At 30.3% G+C, this 22057-nt stretch overlaps 2 long non-coding RNA genes across 2 annotated transcripts; both read right to left on the bottom strand.

Annotated features, from left to right (window-relative positions):
* Nucleotides 1–3607: 3607 nt before the first annotated feature.
* On the bottom strand, nucleotides 3608–7521 carry LOC139496350 (uncharacterized). The gene is made up of 2 exons (XR_011657630.1): nucleotides 7280–7521; nucleotides 3608–5439 (listed from the first exon to the last, which is right to left on the bottom strand). It is a non-coding gene; the product is annotated as an uncharacterized lncRNA (long non-coding RNA).
* A 5055-nt stretch (nucleotides 7522–12576) lies between these two features.
* On the bottom strand, nucleotides 12577–17053 carry LOC139496349 (uncharacterized). The gene is made up of 3 exons (XR_011657629.1): nucleotides 16837–17053; nucleotides 14052–14139; nucleotides 12577–13353 (listed from the first exon to the last, which is right to left on the bottom strand). It is a non-coding gene; the product is annotated as an uncharacterized lncRNA (long non-coding RNA).
* Nucleotides 17054–22057: the final 5004 nt, after the last annotated feature.

The raw sequence follows: 22057 nt of genomic DNA, 5'->3' as shown, positions 1-22057 counted from the left end.
CATTACAATAATTGCCCTCCCTTTAAAAGATGATTGTTCCACCAATCATATATTAAAATATTATACATACATATATTGAAAAAAAAAATATTACATATAATAGGAATAATATATATATATTTTTTTATTTGTGTTTTTTTTTTTTTTTTTTTTTTTTTTTTTTTTTTTCCTCTTCTTGTTATGATACAATGGTATAATGAGAATATAATAAGTCATACGATATAAACATGAGATATTAACATGAGTAATACAATATATTAAAAAAAATACACAATCATTATGAACAATAAAAGGCCTTTTTTATTTACAATTGTACATAGTAATTTTTTTTTATGATCCTTGATTAAATGAACATTTTAAAACAAACGATTATCGTTATGTAAATGCTATTCAAGCAAGGTCAATATACATGTATTTTATGATGTTTTTGCAAAGTTAATTAACTTTCCTCGCATTGCAAAGCAAGGAACATAATTTTCCTCATGAAAAGGTGCTTCTTGGTCATACCAGGATAAATTATGTCTGAATTTTGTACATTGAAGGCAACGGCACCGAGCTAAAATTTTAACTTTATATTCATGCAAGCATTTTGCGTTTCTATACGCACGCTTGAATTTATTGTAGGAAATTAGAGGATCACTTAATAATGATAATGGAAGTCTACCTCTTATTGCCCAATCTTTTGCAATATTTGGGAAATGTAAAATCAATAAACAATGAATAAACGGTAAGATCAATTGGATATTATGGATAGATATATGAGGAAATGGTAATAATTGTTTAAAATTGTCCTCAGATATGTTCAGAAAAGAAACTAGTTTAACAATTTTAATTAAAATATCTCTATCGAGAGGAATATTCAAATTATGTGTTACCTTTTCTCTAAGCGTTTGAAATGCAGAAAGATCAAATAAAGATAAGTCTACTTCTTTCTCATTAAAGCGTTCTAAAGCTTTAAAATATTCCGACAAACTAATAAACGTATTATCTTCTTGAGATAAAAGTATTGTTCCATTTTTAAACTTACAGATGATTTCCATTTTGATTAATGGTAATAACTATTGGCATTTGCTATGTATGATTGTTTTAATTCATGAAAATAATCAATGTGCAAGTGTATACGAGGTGGTAATTTAGGGATATATATACTTGGATTATTAGAAATGGTATCTAAACAAAAAGATTGCAAACTTGAAGATTCAAAAGGGTCAAAATCATATGATAATAAATATTGTATACTTTGGAGATAATCAATATCGAAGTGATTATTTGATAACTTATTCCAAATTTGTGATGGCGAAAATTTTTCAACGTCTTGTAAATCTGTGGAACCTGGGAAATAGAAAAATACGAATTAGTATAATGATGGATATAAGTTTGTCATTTGATTTGTTGATTTATTGACGCTCTCAATTTTAGTATCTATATGTGGGTTTTCAATGGGGTACTTAATATTATGATGTAATAATATTATATAAACTGAGAATGGATGTTTGAGTATTGACCTTAATGCACAAGCTTGAAAAATATTAAGTTTAATTGTATCAGGTATGACAATTGATTGTAGAGTATTTTTGTTCTTGATTATAAAATTGGGATAAGAGACGTGCAATTTAGGTCTGAGGTAATTAACAACTGATAAATTGTCAATTATGGTTGGATATTGAATGTCCCAAAATATTGGACATAAAGGCATTGATATAATTGGAATGCAGATACATTGGAATCCAGTAGTAATTTCTAAACATAATTTTGTATGCATATTAGAGCGTTTGATAGATTTATATATCAAAACAATGATTAATAAAAAGGATAAAAATGAAAATGCAAAAATGCCGTGGTCCCATTTTAAATTTGAATCTAAGACGTTTATCCAAGAAGAAGATGTTGTTGTTGTGGGGGATTCAAATTCAAAATTTGGAATAGTGGTAGCTGATGTTTGAACAGGTTGATACAAAGCAATTGCAGCTGCTATAATTTTGAATTTATAAAATAGCCAAATTAAAACAACTGTATTTATTGATGTGATAATTATAGAAACTAAGGACAATATGTCATTTGTAGTTGGCCATTGTTGAAAGTCGAGATCTATTTGTCCATCAACCATAGAATCAGCCAAAGTAGAATATATAATATTTTGACTTTTAACTCTTTGAACTAATTTATTAAGACTAAGATGATAATTTTCATCTTTGGCAAATATGTGGTTCATTTTGTTTTTGTAAATATTAAATTCTGGTAAAGAGACAGTAATGGGATTAGTAAAAGTTGTGTTAGCAAGAATATTTGAAAGTTTCTTATCATCAAAGAAATGTTGCAAAATTGCTAAATTAACTGGATGTAGTTTGGTAAAATCATTTATTTCATCTTCACACAGTGCTATTTTGCTTGTGAAATTAGAAGGGTTTGACAGTAAAATACAATGACAAGGAATTTTAAATACACAAAAGGAACAACCAGGAACCGTTGTATTTTGAGAATTGCATTTTAAATACAACGTTTTAAGTCTATATATCAAAACAGAATCATCAGATATTTGTTCAATATGTGGTGATATTGAATTGGGCAAAACTTTAAAATCACAAGAGGATTTTATATTGGGTTTATCATTGTTAAAAATATGAAAAGCACATTCGATTGATTTTGATGATTTAAACAAGGGAACAAAATTGCAATTTTTTGGATTAGAACTTTCACATGTACTTATTTGTTCAGAAGTAAGAGTTGTATAATAATTACGGTCATTGGTTATAATGATATATTGAGGTAAATTGATAAGTTTAGTAGAATGTAAAGTTTTGTTGGTTATTTCTACGGGAAATGATTTTATTTTATATGTTTCAAAGATTTTGCCATGGGTGGTTAATGGAAACTGAACAGCCAAATATAATTTTGTATCATTTTGCAAAACAACATATTTAGCATAATTGTAATAATAATGAGGATTTTTAGTTAAGATTTTGTATCCTGTATAATTGGTATTCAAAATATATTGAACATCAAATATCGTCTGCTGGATAACTTCAGGCTTGAGAAGTAGAGGAGATAGTTTACCTTCAAGTAAACTTACTACAGATGTTTTCAAATCAATAATATAATTTTGAACGGTATTTGTATCTTGAGTTTGATCAGTTAATATTTGAAAATAATCAGTATAATGTTTATCAAGATTTTGAAAATCCCTTTGAATAAGAGTATTTAAAAAACTAAAAGCTTGGTGGTTTTGTTTTATAGCTTTCATTGCATTGTCTAATCTATTTTCAGTTTGGGTAACAAAAGATGTTAAACTTCCTCCATATTGTTTTAAATGGACATCTATGAGAAAACCATGCAGATGGTGCTCCATGCAAAGTTGTTTGATTTTGATGAAACTTTGCTGACATGTTCAGGTTGACCTCATATGAAAGTCATGCAAGTTTGAAGCCCTTACACTGCTGGTAACCATGGCAACGATAGGGATTTAGGGTATTTTCGAGTTTATTTATAGATGCATTTACTGAAATGCATAGATTTCATAAATTTCTAAATAGAAATAAATACTATAATACTTCTGAGTGTTTAAATACTTTAATAGCACAGATAGGATGTGTATGAAGTATAAATCACATAATTTTATTAAACATAATGATATATATAGAAAATAAGGGTGTGGCAAAACACATAAAATGATAAAAAATATGGCCTTTTCATCAAATCACACTAAAACAGTCACTACAGCCCAAAAGTCGCTTTAATTTACCCTAAATTTCAGAAATGCTTTCCATTTTCTTTGGTTCAAAATATTTTGAAGGGATTTCGGTTGCAAATTAATTTTATAGATTTTATTGATCATTTAGATAGCCTCCCCCCTTTTTTTTGTATTTTCGCAATAAATTGAGGAATGTCTCATATTTTAATGAAACCAAGCATTCAAAAATAAATACTTGAATTATACAGATTGTAACATGCAATATAGGTTAATCAAATAGAAAATTGGATTTTTGTGTCACAAACAATAGTAAGCATTAGGCTTAAAAAAGGGGGGGAGCTGCCAAAGACAATTTTTTTTTGGTATTTTTTTTTATTCCAAATTCCTTTAGTTCACTTGTCCCTATTACTTTAAAGAGTAAAATCCATTCATTTCTTCCTAGTAATCCCATTTTTGGTTAATGCAGCTTGCTAATTACTAAAGTTGTATTCTGGTTACTGAAAAATGATATGAAATTCAATGTCAAGTTCATCATATTGAAAAATCTAAAGTATTGACATTCAGAAGTTGTGTCTGACAGGTAAACAAAATTAAGACACGTTGCAACCTTTTACTTGCATGCTGGTTACCATATAAGTCATTTTGATCATGAGTACCTGAGACAGTGTGGATAAAACCTGAATTTCTATTGTACAAAGGGAGATAATCCAATAAAAATGCTGATTTTTAAAACCTTAAAATTGCATGTACATATTAATTTAAACTAACATACACTTCATCAATTTAATAAAATATAAACATATCTCTATTTGGTTATCTGGAGAGAGAGTTAATAGTGCATTTGAGCATATACTATTGGTTTGCTTTTGTTGTAGTACTTTCTAAAATTCTCCTAAAAAATGTCTAAATTTATAAATTCTCTTTTAGCATTGATAAATTTTTAAATATCTCAATCTGTATAAATGATCATAAATGTTATTTTTTTTTATAGCATTAGTATTATATTTAACAATCAATGAAGATGATACAATAACACTAAATGGTGTTTACATGCATGAATAAGATTATTATAAACATACATAAAAGTTAATTCGAATTGACTTAGCAGCACAAGACAATTGTTGCATAAGGTATGGAATTTAGGGAAGTATTAAACTGTTTCCATACTATCTTATAAGAATTTATATACATGTAACTACATGAACTATGAAAGGTAATTTACTAATAATTCAATCAATAAAACTAGTTAGTCAATCTAAGAAACAATTTCTGACAAATGAAAATATTATTATGTTTATCAAATGGCCAAGTACATTCGTAATCTTCTTTATTGTCTTCAATACTGATGACCTTTTAATACAGAAGTAATTTTAGACTTCTTATTCGCTGATGAGAAAGCCTTGCTGATGGTGAGACAGTGAGAACATTCTATTTCCTAGCAAATATCTCTCTCTTCTCATTTGTGTTGCAACTGTGTGTTGACTTGGTGGTTTTCAAGACTTCAGCGAGATTCACATTGCCGTTTTTTTCCTTTTTTTTCAAAGCATATGAGTTCCATTTCAATTTATTTCTATTTGAGCTTGGAATTTTTTACCATCAACAGGAAAATTCAAAGACAGATCAGAGCCTTGTTCAAGTATCAGTAATATTATCTAAGTTTTTCGTCATCATAAACATGTTTATCAACAAAAATGTGTCTCAGCAATCAGTCTTCTTTCATGAACTCCAGTTATTTTTGGATCACCAAATGTCTGTAAAAAATAATAAAAAAACAATTGTTATCCATTAAATGATTGAAATTTCCTAAAAAGAAATTAATTATTACCTTGGTCTTAGTGTAAAATGTTTTTCCATTATCACAACTCTGACATTCCAGTACATAGAATAAGAAATAAAGTATACTAGCTAAAAATGGACCTAAATTTGATTTTTTTCTTATTCCAAGCTGCAGCAAACTTAATTTTTATGAAGTTAATTTTGCAGATTTCATCTTGTATTTATGACATTATGACAATACAAAAATAGGGAGATGAGTATTGATTGCAAATGAGACAAATATCCACAAAAGTTCAAATGAAACGAATGTAATGCCTCTGTACAACCTTCGACAAGAAGAATAAAACAGCTCAAGGGTACATTCTATTACAAATGCAGAGATTGCACCTTCATCAGGTGTGTGTGTGGGGGGGGGGGGGGACACTATATAGACACTACATTCAAACTTGATTCACATGATCCAGTTCAGAATTTGGATTGTGATGAATTATTAGACACATCATACATGTAGGTTTCTGACACAGCATAGATGTGGTAAAAGAACTGATGATTTTGAAATTGGATTTGTGCCAATATCCAAAATCTAAAGTCTAAAAGACATGATTAGATTTATCATATCAAAGAACCCCATATATGCAATTTTTTTAATGAATTTAAACAAATTTTAAGTTTGGACCCCTATTTGAATCAACTTGAAAACTGAGCCCAAATCATAAATCTAAACATGCTAAATGCCTGACAACATTTAGCATAGAAAAAAAACCTTCAATAATATTTTAATAAACGAACAAAGTTTTTTTTTGCCCCCGTGACCTTTTTTGCAATTTGAAAACGAATATTAACAATCTAAACATATAAGAAGTATTTAACCCAAAAAAGTACAATACACCATTTAATTTTGCACAATATCAAAGAACACCAATTATTCAATTGTTTTATGAAATCAAGTTTAAATTTGGACCCTTTTGACCCTTTAGCTGATATAGACCAATTTAAAAACAAGCCAAAACATTTGAAATTGGTAAAACAATAAGCATTGGAAACAAATATATAATTAATTTTACAGCTAATTTTCTAAGGCATGTAAATCTAAGACTTCGGTTAGCTTGCATGGTTTGTTTGTATATTGTACAATTGCAATTGACATAACGTCTAATCAAATTTAAAAGTACTCCATAAAGGTTCAAATATGCCTATATTTATTGTTTGAAGACATCAACCTTAATTACTAAGCTTGAATCAATATTTATACAAACAGAGCAAGCAAACCTACCAAACTTTTACTCTACACGCATTAGGAAAATAGCTGTAATAATGGTAAAAGTGTTTTTTCAAAAAATTAAAAATACAAATGTAGTCTTCAGGTTTATCATAAATGCATGTATACTATAAATGAGGATCTCAGTGTCAAGCTGACAAGAACACATATTTTTTCTAGGTTTAATTCTTATAAAGAGAACAATTCCAATGATGAGTAATGAAAATTTTGTTGTGTAAATTGTACTGATATGGCCCTTAATTGATCATAAAATAATAATTTGAGTGTTCTGTGTGTTATTTTTACTTTTTGTTTACCAGATTTACTTTTTGTTTACCAGATTAAACTTTTAAAATTGAAGGGTTAATCTAATTTATTGATTATTTATCATGTTTTTACAATAAAAAATGTAACTGGTCAATTTCCAATTTCTATATTATATGATTATATTTCACAAATAATGCCACAACACAGGTCTTATTTGCTGTCTATTTAGTAGTCTCTTGTTATGACTTGTTTGATTCATTTTTTTTTTATCAATTATATCATATATTTACCTATATGATCTCCTATCATATCTGCTTTCATTTTAACATTATTTTTGTGCTTTTCCATCTTCAACATTAACCTGTTGATAAGAAATAAAATATTGTATATTTGTACATTTGCATGATCAGTACAGTGAGTTACATCTACATGTACATTGTACATTAAGTTGGCTTAACATAATGCATTGGTTCATTGAAAAAAAAGTTTTGTAGATATGATAATTTATTTGTGTAAATGTCATAAATGCTATGATATCAATCATATCATCAAGTAATTTATTTCTTCAGTATTGTTGTTTTGAATTTGTTTTATCTGAGTAATCTGTAATGTTATAATCTCATGTTGCCCCTTCTGGGCCCTTTAATTTGGAATACATTTGTAAGCATATTCTATTCAGATTCTATTTTCGTAACGATAAAAGTAAAGACATGTACAAGTTCTCTTTCCATGTTTATAACTGTGATACATGACCTGCACTAAGGAAATGTAAAGAAAAAGTCTCACAGTAACCAACTTTTAGAGAGAAAAAAAAATAAGCTCATAGTCTGTAAAACATTTTTTTGAGTTTGAGAACCATATATTGTATCAATCTAGCTGCATTGTACAATGTACATGTAGTACTGGTAAAGGAATGAATAAAGACAGGAAATTCACAACTCTTTGGGAGCTATATTGTGACTTTAACAGTACTTAATCAAAACCTGTCACAAAAATCTTTAGGGTAGGGATAAAAATAAAGGTAGGTAAGGGTAGTGCGGTTAACACACATACTTTTTAGTTGGCATAAATGTACAGTAGTTTTCGTATGTTTATGTAATTTATACGTGTTTCTTGTTTCTCCTTTTTTTTATATAGATTAGACCATTGATGTTCGAAGGGTTTTACACTAGTAATTTAGGGGTCCTTTATCATGTTTAAAGCTTGTTGTTCCGTGTAAGCCAAGGCTCTGTGTTGAAGGCCGTATATTGACCTATAATGGTTTACTTTTACAAATTGTTATATGGATGGATAGTTGTCTCATTGGCACTCATACCACATCTTCTTATATCTATCTACTGAATGTTTTCTATTTCAATGGGTTGTATTTAAAAAAAAAGGGATTTGAAGCAACCATTATTTTTAAATTAGGAGAAAAAAAACAGAGTCAATGGACTCTATTGACAATTTGGCAAACAAACTCAGGGCTAACAGACCTAATACCGGAGGGCTTTGTAATAGAATATATATTTCTCATGATTATTATAGAATTCTTGACAGACTGAGAGAGAAAAAAGTTTTTCTATTAAAATTTAGAAGGCAAACACATAAATCTTTTAGTTTCAGAAGAATTTTAAATCATTATAAATGTATGTCAATGAAAATTAAATCAGTGTTTGCTTCAAGAAAATTATGTAACCCCCCCCCCCCCCCCCCCCGCCCTTTTTTTCCCCCAAAGAGAAATAGTCTATGCTCTTCTTCCTATATTTATGTGTTGATGTGATGTTTCTACAGTAGGTCTTTTTATGGTGTCAAATTGCTTTTTCTAACCACAAAAAAATTAACAAACTTACCAGCTTACTTGCTTTGGAATTTCCGTTGTTAGATTTGGAAGGGTCATGAAAGGATGGCAGCAACTCATTTTGTCTACTGCAATCCAACTCCTGTCCATGTTTGCAGCATATGCATTTTAAAATGTGAGTCTGAAACCTAGGGCTAGACATGATAGTGATAGTCTAGCCTCGTGAGTCATGTCTAGACTATCTGATCAGGATCAGACTTATCCCAGTGGTAGTGGGAATGTCTTTGCCACATGGTTTGCTATGTCTTTGTTACACTCTTTCAATAAAAATAAGTTTTTGGCTACACCATATTCATCAAAAATACCATTATTTCCTATCCTTCTGCACATTTGTTGATTTCCCTCCTTCTGTTATTGACACTAAATCTACCTTTTATTGTGAAGAGTTTTACAAAGGGAGATAATTTTAGCTATATTTTTCAGTTTTTCATCTTTTATTCAAATAAGCTTATATCAATTTGCAACCAAAATCCCGTTAAGAAATACTAGTTTGTAGTTAACCATAACGTTTAACTAAATATTTTTTCAATTTGAGTGACTTTTGAGGTTTTATGGACATTTTCAGTACAGGCTGAATTCAAATTTTAAAAAAACACAATTATGTCAATAAAAATAAAAACAAAAAAAAAAGGTTGAAATAAGATCCAAATTACAGTTTATTTTAGTAGAAAGTCTGAATTTTAAGGCCAAACATTTTTTTTTGTCATATAATACTTTGAACTATTCAATAAAAAGAACCCAAAAATGTCCATTTTCAACAACATTTTCGAGCAAATTTGGTACTAAACTAGAATTGCCCTGTATTCACATAATTTGAGATAAATTGTCATTTTTTAACCATAGAACTATTAGATGTACTTAATACTTTACTAGGAACCCAAAATCAGCTGAAAATTCCACAACCCCTTTCATAATTTTTTTTTGATTTTGCATGGTTTTCTCGTAGACATCCATTTAATGCAGAGGAGATTTTATTATTTTCAGAAGTTAATGAATTAATATGAGTAGCTAATTTCCGTAGTTGTTTTTCCGTAGCTAAACCAAACAATCCTCCAAAAATATTTCCTACAAAAGGTAAAAGGCTTCGCTTGGATTTACCTATTAAAGTTTTATTTAGCTTCGGTACCAACTTATCTACTAACGATCTTGTTTCTTGAATTTGAGAATTCATATATGATCTCATATAATTTATTTGTGAAACCATCTTGTTATGAGAATCGCACTGATAACCGGCTAATTTTGGACATTTAGTTACTAAAGTATGTTGCAAATCTAAATACATTGGAATCTCATATACATGTGTCCAATAATCTGTTGCAAAATCAACATTCGATTGTTTTTGAAATATAACTCCATAATTGAGTCTCTGCTGATCTGCATTTGACGTTGTCAAAAGTAAGGCAAATAACAAAAATGGCAAAAACACAAATCCAAATCTTGGCATGCCTACAATATAAAAAAAGAATTAATTTGTTTCTGGTGGTCAAAATAAGGGGAATGAATTTATTTCCAGTTTTCTAAATAAGGGACAATTTAGACATAGGTAAGCAAGTTGAATGTGTTTGCCATTAGTTTACCACTAATGAATAGTCAATGCTTATTTCATTTGCTTATTTTCGTTTCTTTTTTAATCGTTTGCGCGCTTTTTCTGAATGAAATGCTTCTTTTAATGCTGGACTAATGTTTTCTTGTGGCTCCCATGATGGGTCTGAATTATCTGTCCATTTAACTAAATAATACTTTTTTCCTGATTTCCATTTAAACTTTAATAATTTATCTACTTCATACCATTTATTTGAATTGTTCTGACTTTGAGTACTCTCTGAGTTTTCATCATTGACCTTGTTTTGAGAATCATTTTGATTCTCATTTTGAATTAATTCGTCACTTTTATCTTGTATTTCTTGATCATTATTGTCATGATCTTTGCCTGTTTCATCATTGTTGATTAATTGATTAGGAGGTGGTCTAAAATCAGTTGGATCTTTATATAATTTCAGTCTGTTTGCGTGAATGAACGACTTGGTCGGTCGAAGTGTTTGTAAATTTAATAATTTATATATTAAATCATGCTTCTGCTCAATGATAGAAAATGGACCCGTCCATTTAGGTTCTAACTTCTTTTTCTTTCCTACTTGAACTTTTTCAACCTTAAGTAAAACATGATCTCCAACTTTAAATTTTGGTTGTTTAGTATATTTGTCATAATAAATTTTACTTTTCTGTTGAGCTTCTTCTAAATTTGATTTTGCAATATCTTGAATAATTTTTATTCTATTTATCAATTGATCCATATATTTTTCCGGTGATTGAGTTATTAATTCTTCTGGAATTAACGCTGTATCGATAGGTAGAGGCATTTCTCTTCCAAAAATCATGTAATACGGAGAAAACCCCGTTGATTGTGTACAAGGACTCATTCTGAAAGCCATCATGATACTGGGTAAAATATCTGGCCAATTTGTTTGTTCTTTAGAACAGTAAGCTCTTAATGATTGTGCCAAAGTAGGATTTGTTCTTTCGCAGGCAACATTACTTTGTGGATGATACGAACTAGTAAAGTGTTGTGTAACATTGAACATTTTACATAAGATGTTAACTAGTTTACTCATGTTACTTGCATGTCTATCAGACACCAAATAACGACAAGCTCCATATCTAGTAAAAATTTGAGAATATAAGATATTTGCAATTTCTTCTGCCTCTTGCGTTCTCATTGGGAAACATTCGCACCAGTGCGAGAAAGAATCTGTTATTAATAAAATATATTTATATTTTTCATTTGAAGTTGGCAATCCACTTAAAACATCCATGTGCAGTCGAGCAAAAGGACCATTAATTGGTAAAGGTTTTAAAGGTGCCTTTTTAGCAGTACTATCTTTTTTAACTGTTTGACAAATTTGACAACTGGTTACATAATCATAGACATTTTGATACATTTTTGGCCAAAAGTATCTTTGTTTTATAGCTTCATAAGTTCTTTGAACTCCTAAATGCGAACCTCCGGCTTTTTGATCATGAAATGATAATAAAATATCATTTCGCAAAGGTTCAGGAATAAACAGTCTCCGGGACAAGTTTGCAATTCCGCTGAGTGCAAAAGTTGTCACCTTAATTTTTGGAGTTAAGTCAAAACAAAGTTGATAACTTGGTTGGTATTGGTTCCCTGATATTTGTCCTAAAATTTTTTGGATCTAGCACCACTGTTGAAAAAGTTATGCCCCTTTTTTCAACAATTTCCTCAGAGGAAAAGTACTTTTCCTCAAGGGAAATCAAATTTCCCTGAAGGAAAAAGATTTTTCCTCAAGGGAAATTGTGTTTTCCTCAAGGGAAAAAGATTTCCCTTAGGGAATTTGCTGCATAATTATTTCCTTTGAGGAAATTCTATTTCCTTAGAGGAAATTCTTTTTCCTTAGAGGAAATTCTTTTTCCTTTGAGGAAATTTGCAGCTTCAAATTTTCCTTGGAGGAAATACTTTTTCCTGTGAGGAAATTTGTGGCTTCAAATTTTCCTTGGAGGAAATACTTTTTCCTGTGAGGAAATTTTTGACAAACACTTTTCCCTGGAGGAAAATTCAAGACAACAAATTTCCTCTAGGGAAATCATTGTTCTTCAAATTTCCTCTAAGGAAATTTCTGAAGATCAAATTTCCCTTAAGGAAATGTTTTCCCTTATTCTTACTTGTTGAACATTTCTTCACTACACCATGTATACAAACAGTATGAATATAATAATAACAAGACTGTATAATTGATGCAAATGATATTTAAAACTTTAATAAATGTTTGACTCAACATTTTAATGACATTGAAAATAATACAGTCTGACTGTTTAGATCTAGGTATTGTTTATACTTTTTTTATAAATTTAACTTTGATTTATAATTTTTTTTGGAGCAAATGCTTCTATTTTCTTTGTAATTGTTTCAATGCGATACATTAATAAGCAACCAATTTGAATGTCATACCATTTGTGGTGTTCTAAAGAATTTGTTTATATATTTGCAGATTAAATAATAAAATAAACATTTGTGTTATTTTAAATTAGAATTTCTTCTGTTTCAGCTTGTGTAAAGTTATTCAATCCACTACGTAAGAATTCAGTGAATACATTATTCCATTCACTAAACAATTCCCTTCAATTCTAAGAGAAATCATTTTTGCAAATTGTTCTTCAATGATCTTCTTCTGTATATTTGATATGAGGGAGCGATGTAAATGAGTGGATAAAACTGGTGTTCCTTTTTTCAACAACAAAATAGTATTTGTTCAGCATTCTCCTTTCTTTTGATTAAGATATGTTGTTGCTTTTATGCAATAGTGTTTTTGTGTATCTATGATAGAACTCCATTTTGTTTATGGTCATTATCATGTGATAATGTTGAAATTTCCTATTTCTTTTTTGCAGGAAAGCACACATTCCATTTCAAATTAATCCAATTATGCACTATGTAAATAAATTTCAACTATAAGTTTCCTCTTCAGTAATGACCTATTGATCATGAAAACCAAGATGTCTGATCACCTATAAATACACAAAATAAACAAATAAAATGTTATAAATGGAGAGAGAAACAGCAATAAATGTTTTTCATGTGTATCTTTCCTTATTAAAATACATTAAGTAAACTTGAACTCGAGAAAAATAAATAACTGCGATGTAGACTAGAAAGTATAAAATGCCAAATAAAGTATTCACGAAAAATTAGTTGATTTACAGAAGTCAAGTCCCTGTTTGCAGGAAATTTACATCATTGGTTGTCTGGTGGAGAGTTGTCTTATTGGCAATCATACCACATCTTATTTTTATATAACCTTGCCATATTCCTATTGTGCCTGTCCAAAGTTCAGAGCCTGTAGCTTTTGTCAGTTTAGTCTGACACTAAAATTTAGTGGTTGTTGTTGTTGTTGTTGTTTCATACCGGTCATATTTATTTTTTGTAATTTATTTTGTTATAAACTAGGCAATTACCATGATTAGTTTTACAGTTTGGATTGTTTCAATGTTTCATCTTTAGGTCTTTTATAGCTGCCTACTTTGACTATAGTATAGGGTATGGATTTTCTCATTATTGAAGGTCGTAACAGGCCTACAATTGCTTTCTCAAAGCCATGATAGTTTTCATATTTAATATACCACATCTTTTAATTTTTATAGTAATCATGATACTAGTAATCATCTTTCAAGTTCAATAACTTTTTTAAAATAAAAAGGTGCCTTACCATTTAGGTTTAGTTGGCTTCTGCAAATTTTACATTGCCTATCATTTCTGCTGTATATAATTTCTCTGTATCTTCTATAGTTCTTGTCCTATACATAAAAGAGTAAAAGCTGAATGACATCTTGCATCAATATTTTTTTCTGTTTAATGTACATTATGTATATTAATGTGTGTTTAATAAAAATCTAAACCATGAGTGCTTGATAAGCTTCTTGCCCTTATAGCTGGTCTTTAAGCTTTAAATGAATTTTAATGATCGACGATCGACTAAAAAACTATGAGCACTGTGCAAATAAGACCCCTGCCCTCCAAAAAAAAAAAAACATGCACAAACAGTGGTATTTATTGACATAAAACATGTATATAATTTGGCTCCATTTATAGATATATATATCTCAAGTGACTATAAGTTTAAGGCTGTGATTTTTTTAACAAATCCATAAATTTCTAAAACCTTTCAAAGTTTTTGAAAATGGACAATTTTTAAATAACTTTGCAACAACTAAAGTTCCTTAACTCTGCATCTTATAAAAAAATATACATGATAAATAGGGAATGATACTCCAGCTTGCATATTATTCAAAGTTTTAAAGGAACATAACTGAAGAACGGTAAAAGTTTTACTACCAAAATTTGAAATTGATCTGATTAAAATTGTGATAAAAAGTATTTTTTTAAAGTTTAATAAAATTTGGTTGAGGGAAACTTAAGGTAGAAGGCCGAAACATTTTTTTCCATTTTTAAAGAACATAACTATAGAATTTAGTAAAAGAGACACTACCAAAATTCAAACTTAATCTGTATTTTGTGATGATAAGCATTGTGTATTGATTTCATAACATTTGGTTGAGACAAACTAAATTTTAGAGAACAGGAAACCAAAAATTCAGCATATTTTCGCCATTTCTAAAGGGGCATAACTCTGATACTCTAGTACAGTAACACTGACATCACCAAAATTCAAACTTGATATGAGAATTGTGATAACAAGCTTTTTTAAAAGTTTAATTGAATTTGGTTGAGGCAAACTAAAGTACTGTAAGAGAACAAAAAACAACTTTGGGACAGACGGACAAACGATCTGACAAGTGTTAAACATTATGCCCCCTCCACTTTGGGTCATAACAATAAAAAGGGAGTTTGTCAAGATATAAAAACAATTCACCAAAGTTTCATAAAAATTTGTGAAAGCATTCTTGAAACTATCCTAATCCCAAGTCATGATAGTACAATGACATAAATCAGATTTTTTTTTAAATTAAAAGGAAAATTATCATGTTTATGTTATACAAAAATAATTCACCAAGTTTCATGAAAATTGCTCAAAGCATTATTAATAGTATACGTACTGGAAAAATCCCCGCTTTAATGAATAAAATCCCTAACTTTAAATTAAAAATTTAAAATCCCTTAAAAAATTAAAAAGGAGCTTAATTATCATGATTATATCAATAGATATTAATTCACCAAAGTATTATGAAAATTTTATGATTAATGTATTCTAATTCCAAGACTATCTAAGACATGGTTTGTTTGAATTAAAAAAGTTGGAATAAAGTACCTGCTAGAATTCAGGAGAATTAGACCAAATCAGGCTATCTTCTAGATTATCAGACAATTGACTGTACATAGAAAAGGAATTTTCTTTTTTCTTTTTTCTTATTTAGCTATTTGTTATCTCTGTCCTTAATATATACTGAACTAAGCCATTTTTTCACATATTTTTTTTGTTTTTTCTCTCTTGTGACTTGTTATTTAACATAACAAAAAAAACAAAGGCAATGAAAGAGAAACTGACAATGCCAAGGCAAAAAAAAGAAAAACAAAACAAAACACTAAGCAACACCAACATCACCAAAAAACTAGTGTTGAATTCATGTGCTCAGTCAGTCAGTGAGAGTTCGCAGATCCTGACCTACTATATCTATGCTTAAAAACCTAAAAATCATATAGTTCTAAACATATTTTGTAAATTTATACTTGATTAAAATGTTGTCATAAATAGCATAGACACCTCTGAGTTTTGAGAACCACATGTGTTAATTGTGCGAGTATAATCATTGATAATCATGCACAAGATTGACTTTTAAAAGCCTATATATTGAAATTTTCTGAAAATATTGCATGCATTTATTAATATGACCAATTTCAAGAAATGCACAAAGATGTGAGATGATTTATATAATTGTAATTTCAGGAATTTACAGTAAAGGCTTTTATCCTCACTGCATTTTGCACTTTTCCTAATTCAGGAGCCAGAAGTTATGGCCTTTGTGACCTTTGTATGATTTTTATTTTAGTTTCTTTTTTTTATATTGAAGAGTTTAGTATGACGTCCATTATCACTCAACTAGTATACATTTTTGTTTAATGGCAAGCTAAAGCATGCCTCACAGGCACGGATCCAGGGAGGGGGGCTGAAGGTTGGACATGTTGGAACCCCCTTTCTTTATTGGACGATCAATGCATTTGAATGGGGACATGTAGTTGGACACCCCCCCCCCCCCCCCAAAAAAAATAAAATTGTCCTGGGTTAGGAACCCCTCCTTTATATGACTAGATCCACCCCAGTCTCAGGTTGCGGGATTTTCTCGTTGCAATGAAGACCCATCGGTGACCTATGGCTGTGGCTGTTATCTGCTCTTTGGTCATGTTGTTATCTCTTTGATACATTCCCCATTTCCATTTCCATTTTCTTTTCGGTTCTATTATAAATATTAGAAACGAGTTTGGCGCCTTTACAAAAATATAATTGTCTGTGCTGATAGGGGAGTATGTGTGCATACCAATATTTAAATTTTCTAGGCCTTCTTTTTGAATATTTTGTGCATTTCTTGGTAAAATACTGTCAGACCTCGAGTGCTGTTGTTTTTACAAAAACGGTCAAGTAATGTAGGGGAAAGAAACTAACTAAAAAGACCAAAATAAGCCACAACTAATGGGGGTCTCATTGGGGGTTCTGTTCACGGATCCCGCTTAGTTACTACTTATTTTTTTAGATTCTCGCATGATGCCATCCCGCGTACACTATGTAAGTAAACAATTCTGCTATTTTTGTAATTTCCCATGTCCCGCTAAACTTCATTTCGCGTTTTCATGGCACAATAATTTGAGGGAGGATAGGACCTTTATCGGGACTGCGTGATCGGGTGTTTTTAAGCTCTGGATTTCGGGATTGACCCTTTCGGGATACGATACACTCATATGCGGTTTAGCTTAGCGAAAGGTAGTGCGACGTAATCAGTCAAACAAACTTTATTAGATTAACTCTCTAAGGAACGATCGTTTCCATTGGTCAATTCAAACCTTCGACCTCACACCTTCGAAAATAGAACACACATACTATAACGTTGAATGGACTGATTAATATTCACGTATCTGGTCATGGTCGTTTAAAGCTTCTCATACATGATTCCAATCACAATTCTAGCTTTTATAAATGTGCATGTGAAATTCATTGGTTTTATAGTTTTCTGCAATTGGTAGTAAAGTTTAAACTTTAAAATCTTAACAGTTTTCACATCTAAATATTCAATTTAAATGTCTCCTCTAGATCAAGGGACGACATCAAAAGTTCAATGTAGGATAAAATAAAACCCCCCAAGTTGCTTATTCTGCATTTTCTTTTACTCAATGGACTCGATGAATTAACGTTGTACTTGAAAAATGAAACCGTACTTTTCTACAAATACTTCATATTCTTTTCCAAGTTTTATGTATTCGACATAGGATAGCGATTTTTTTCTGATTCCGTTTACTTGAAGAAAAAAAAATCCCGAAATTGTAAGTAAATTCATAACATGTAACCAACCATGCTTTGTTAAGAAAAAACGGAGATGGCCAATCATGGCACAGGGAATGATTAAATGTAGTTTATAAACGATATACTTCCGATTAGGTTTTGCTATTCTCGGTTGAAAAACGAACGTAAATTATATATTGTAAATATTTATAGACCGTTGGTTTTCCCGTTTAGATATCTTAGATGGTTTTACACTAGTAATTTTGGGGACCTTTATAGCTTGTTGTTCAGTGGCTCCGTGTTGAAGGCCGTACATTGACCTATCATGGTTTACTTTTATAAATTGTTATCTGGATGGGGAGTTGTCTCACTGACACTCACACCACATCTTCCTATATCTATGTAAATAGACACAAACAGTTTTAAAAAAAGTGTTTATTCATTAAATCATTCAAATGTATCGATAGAAAGGTGAGTTTCTTCTTGTGCATGCATTTAGTCATCCTTAATTTCTTGATATTTTGTTTATCAGTTTATCATACACGTTTCGTTTTGTATTTCATTTTAAATACGAATACATACTACATATACTTTAGCGGATAGTTCAACAATGTTATGCAGCTCTATTCTTACAGTATAAAATTGAAAGATAAATGTTCATCCATTTAAAATCGAAAACAGTACATTTATATTTAAAAAAAGAAGATGTGGTATGATTGCCAGTGAGACAACTCTCCACAAGAGACCAAAATGACACAGAAATTAACAACTATAGGTCACCTTACGGCTTTCAATAATGAGCAAAGCCCATACCGCATAGTCAACTATAAAAGGCCCCGAATTCAAACAAGAGAATTGTTCCTTATAAGCTACGATGTCTCACAAGTATTAATTTATTATTTAGTTCCACACATGCATAAGAAATAATCTTCGCCGATGTAACATTTCAATTTATTACAACAACATGCCTTCACTGAATTCATTCAGGTGCACCAATGATACAATTAAAGTTATTTTGTTTCTATCTTTGGGGGACAATTTCCTCCGTTTATGGTACGCTTATAGCTACATTTTGGACTGTGTGTATGTTTTATAGCATGAAAATAATAAAAGAGGAATGTCAGTGCAACCCCTGATTAATGATTGTAATGGATCAGTATTATGAGATACTTATTATAAGTGACTACGACATTGTTAGGATTATAACCTATCGTCAATATGAAAGAAATTAAAAGTGGTTCCTATATTCATCCGTATAAAAGCGGCACATGTATTTTATTTTATCCTTATATTTTTCATCATGCCGGGTACAAGATAATTGAGTTGCTGCATGCAAAGAACTTAGAATATTACTTAAAACTATCAGTATAATATTTCGACCCCACTATTTGAAGTTAATAAAACATTTATTTATTTCTTTTGACCGAAGGTTTGTAAACTATACAAATCATTGTTTTTACGTTCGTAGTAACATAGTAAATTCCATTGTCGGTCACCTGTGTCAATTCACGTGCACACTTACATTACATTGTTGTATTTAAATCTTTCGGCCAATGAAATGAGACGTAACAAGTTGTTTGTGATACGCCAGAATGTTATCAATCAACTATCAAACGCTAAAGTCGACTGCATTTCAGTATAATTCTTTTTTCGAATTTCGGGACCTCTGGATTTCGTGTTTTTTAAGCCCGGGATTTCGGGATTTCGTGTTTTTAAGCTCGGGATTTCGGGATCAGTACCCCTCCTACCCTCCCTCATAATTTGACTTTCATGTGTCACGTTTACAAAAAATACGCCTCGACAATCCCGAGTCCCGCTCAGACCCCCCTTATAGGTACATAATGAATAGTTTACTATGTAGTCAGTAGTCGGGTCAAATACACATGTATACACTTTTAGACGACCTTAGATTCATTTCACAGCGAAAATACTCATTTATATTGAACATTTTAGATCACTTTACATTTAGATTTTATAACTTTTAAAATAAAGACCACATAGATTTAAGATCATTTAATCGAAAGATTATAATTTGTCAATGCGCAACTGTAACCAGGTACTGAATTTTTTTTTTGCATGCGTTAAGTTAAAAGTGCCGGGAATAGAAAAGCAAGTTAAACTTCTCATCTGGACTTTTTAATAAGTCTGTATACCGGACCTCTTCTCTATTTTGGGATTGAAAAAAAATCTAAAGTTAAAAATGCGGTTTTGAGCCTATTTCTTCTTTTTAATTTGGTAACACGTTAAGCCATTAGTGACACTAATATGGTATATATTTCGGTGTGTAGAAATACCGCAAAAGACTTCTTAGTGCACTAAGAAGAAAGTTTTTGCATTAAGGACACTAAAACGATGTTTTAAGATCACAGCGAACATGAATATAAGAGGATATGATTAAATACCTCAAATCTATAAAGTTAGGTATCAATAGATTTTGTAATTTTGAAGTTAAATGACTTTTTAATCAACGCCTGCCACTCGCCACGTGACCAACGGTTTATTGCAGATTCCCGAATCATCATGTTCAATCAACCTAATCCAATAAACAATTGTCTTTTGATCGTTACTTATTGATTAATCAATGGTTGTTAACCTAACGGTTTAGCGTGGTATAAATTCAAGTTTATGAAAGAAAAATAAAAAATAAATTTTGTGTTTTAAAACTTTGCCTTTGTTATATATATTTAGTTTTTAAGGAAATTGCTATGCAAGCTTTTTTTTTATTTAAAGAACCCTATTTTGAGATAAAAATTGAGAAACAAATGCTTTTGATATTTCATTTCCTTACTAACAACACAAGAGTTTACATACTATCATTATTCCTTGAAAGACATTTGAGAGTTACAGAAGTAACATATAGAAAAACTCCAAGAGGTAAAATTATATTACGTTTTAAACAGAGAATTATAGAATAAATCATAACTGTCTTCTATGAACGATAACTTTAAACTGGTGTCAATGCTTTTTTTTTAACAATTCATCTTTATTTCAACAATTGAAGATGAATACCATTTTATTTTATAATGTAATAAGCACTATGGGCAGGCGCGGATCCAGAGCTTGAAGTGGGGGTTTGGGGGAGGGGTTATGTGAGAAATGTTTAAAACACTAGAGAAGTTTTCATGTTATACCAAACCATATGTTTTTCAATAAATGGCACACTTTTTGTTCATCCGGCATATGGTTACTCTAAATAAAATTTTAAGTATTAATTTTATAAGGTTAATTATTTGATTACAGATCGTATCTACCCGTTTAACCCCCTAAATCCGCTAATGATGTGGGAAAACTAAATTATTTAGTTAACTTAATCATATGACTCTTAAGCCCGTTCTGCCTTTATTAAGAAACGCTAAAGAACGGAAATGTATGATTTTAAGATTTGGAAATAAATGAAATTGGTGTCACAAATGGTATGTCTGCTTGTATTTAAAATATTTTATAAATAGATATAATGCTCATATACATAATTATTAACGGTTGTTTTACTTCGCTTATTTATAGCATTTAACAAATAACTTCGTATTCTTATTTTCGGCATCAAATAAAAATAATGGAATAAATATATAGGAAGTTCCAATCAATAGACAACGTACAGAACAGAGCAATTCGATATTACTTAGGCGTTCACAGATTTGCACCAATTCTAGCACTGTATGGGGATACTGGATGGATACCAAGTCAGTTTCGGCATTGGGTGAACATTATTCGATACTGGAATAGGCTTTTATCGTATGAAGACGACCGATTAACGAAAGTGGTATGATCGTTGCACAAACAATTGGTGTAGTGACACTAAAGATATTTTCACTAAACTTAATATGTTACATTATTACGAAAGTAGAACAATGGTGGATTTAAAATCTTTTGAACAAATTGTACGAACTTATTACAGTGATATATGGAGAGAGTCCTTGATAAATAAACCAAAGCTACGATCTTACTTAAACTTTAAAACAAACTTCGAACTAGAGCACTATGTAAAACTAAATCTTACGAAACACGAGCGATCTGTGCTAGCCCAGTTTAGATGCGGATTATTACCGATCAGAATTGAGACTGGGGAACCAGTAGAAAACAGACTATGCCGATTTTGTAATTCTCAAAATGTTGAAAGTGAGCTACATTTTCTTATAAACTGCACATTTTATAATGATATCAGACAAACTGTTTTTAGCGAGATATTAATGGTGCCTGACTTTACGCAACTAGATGAGCAGGGAAAATTAACATTTCTAATGGTGAACCATCCAAGGAAAATAGCT

This window comes from Mytilus edulis, chromosome 11 (assembly GCF_963676685.1).
Source record: "Mytilus edulis chromosome 11, xbMytEdul2.2, whole genome shotgun sequence".
NCBI lineage: Eukaryota > Metazoa > Mollusca > Bivalvia > Mytilida > Mytilidae > Mytilus > Mytilus edulis.
The sequence above is the reverse complement of the archived record's forward strand: the minus strand, read 5'-3'. Positions and strand labels throughout refer to the sequence as shown.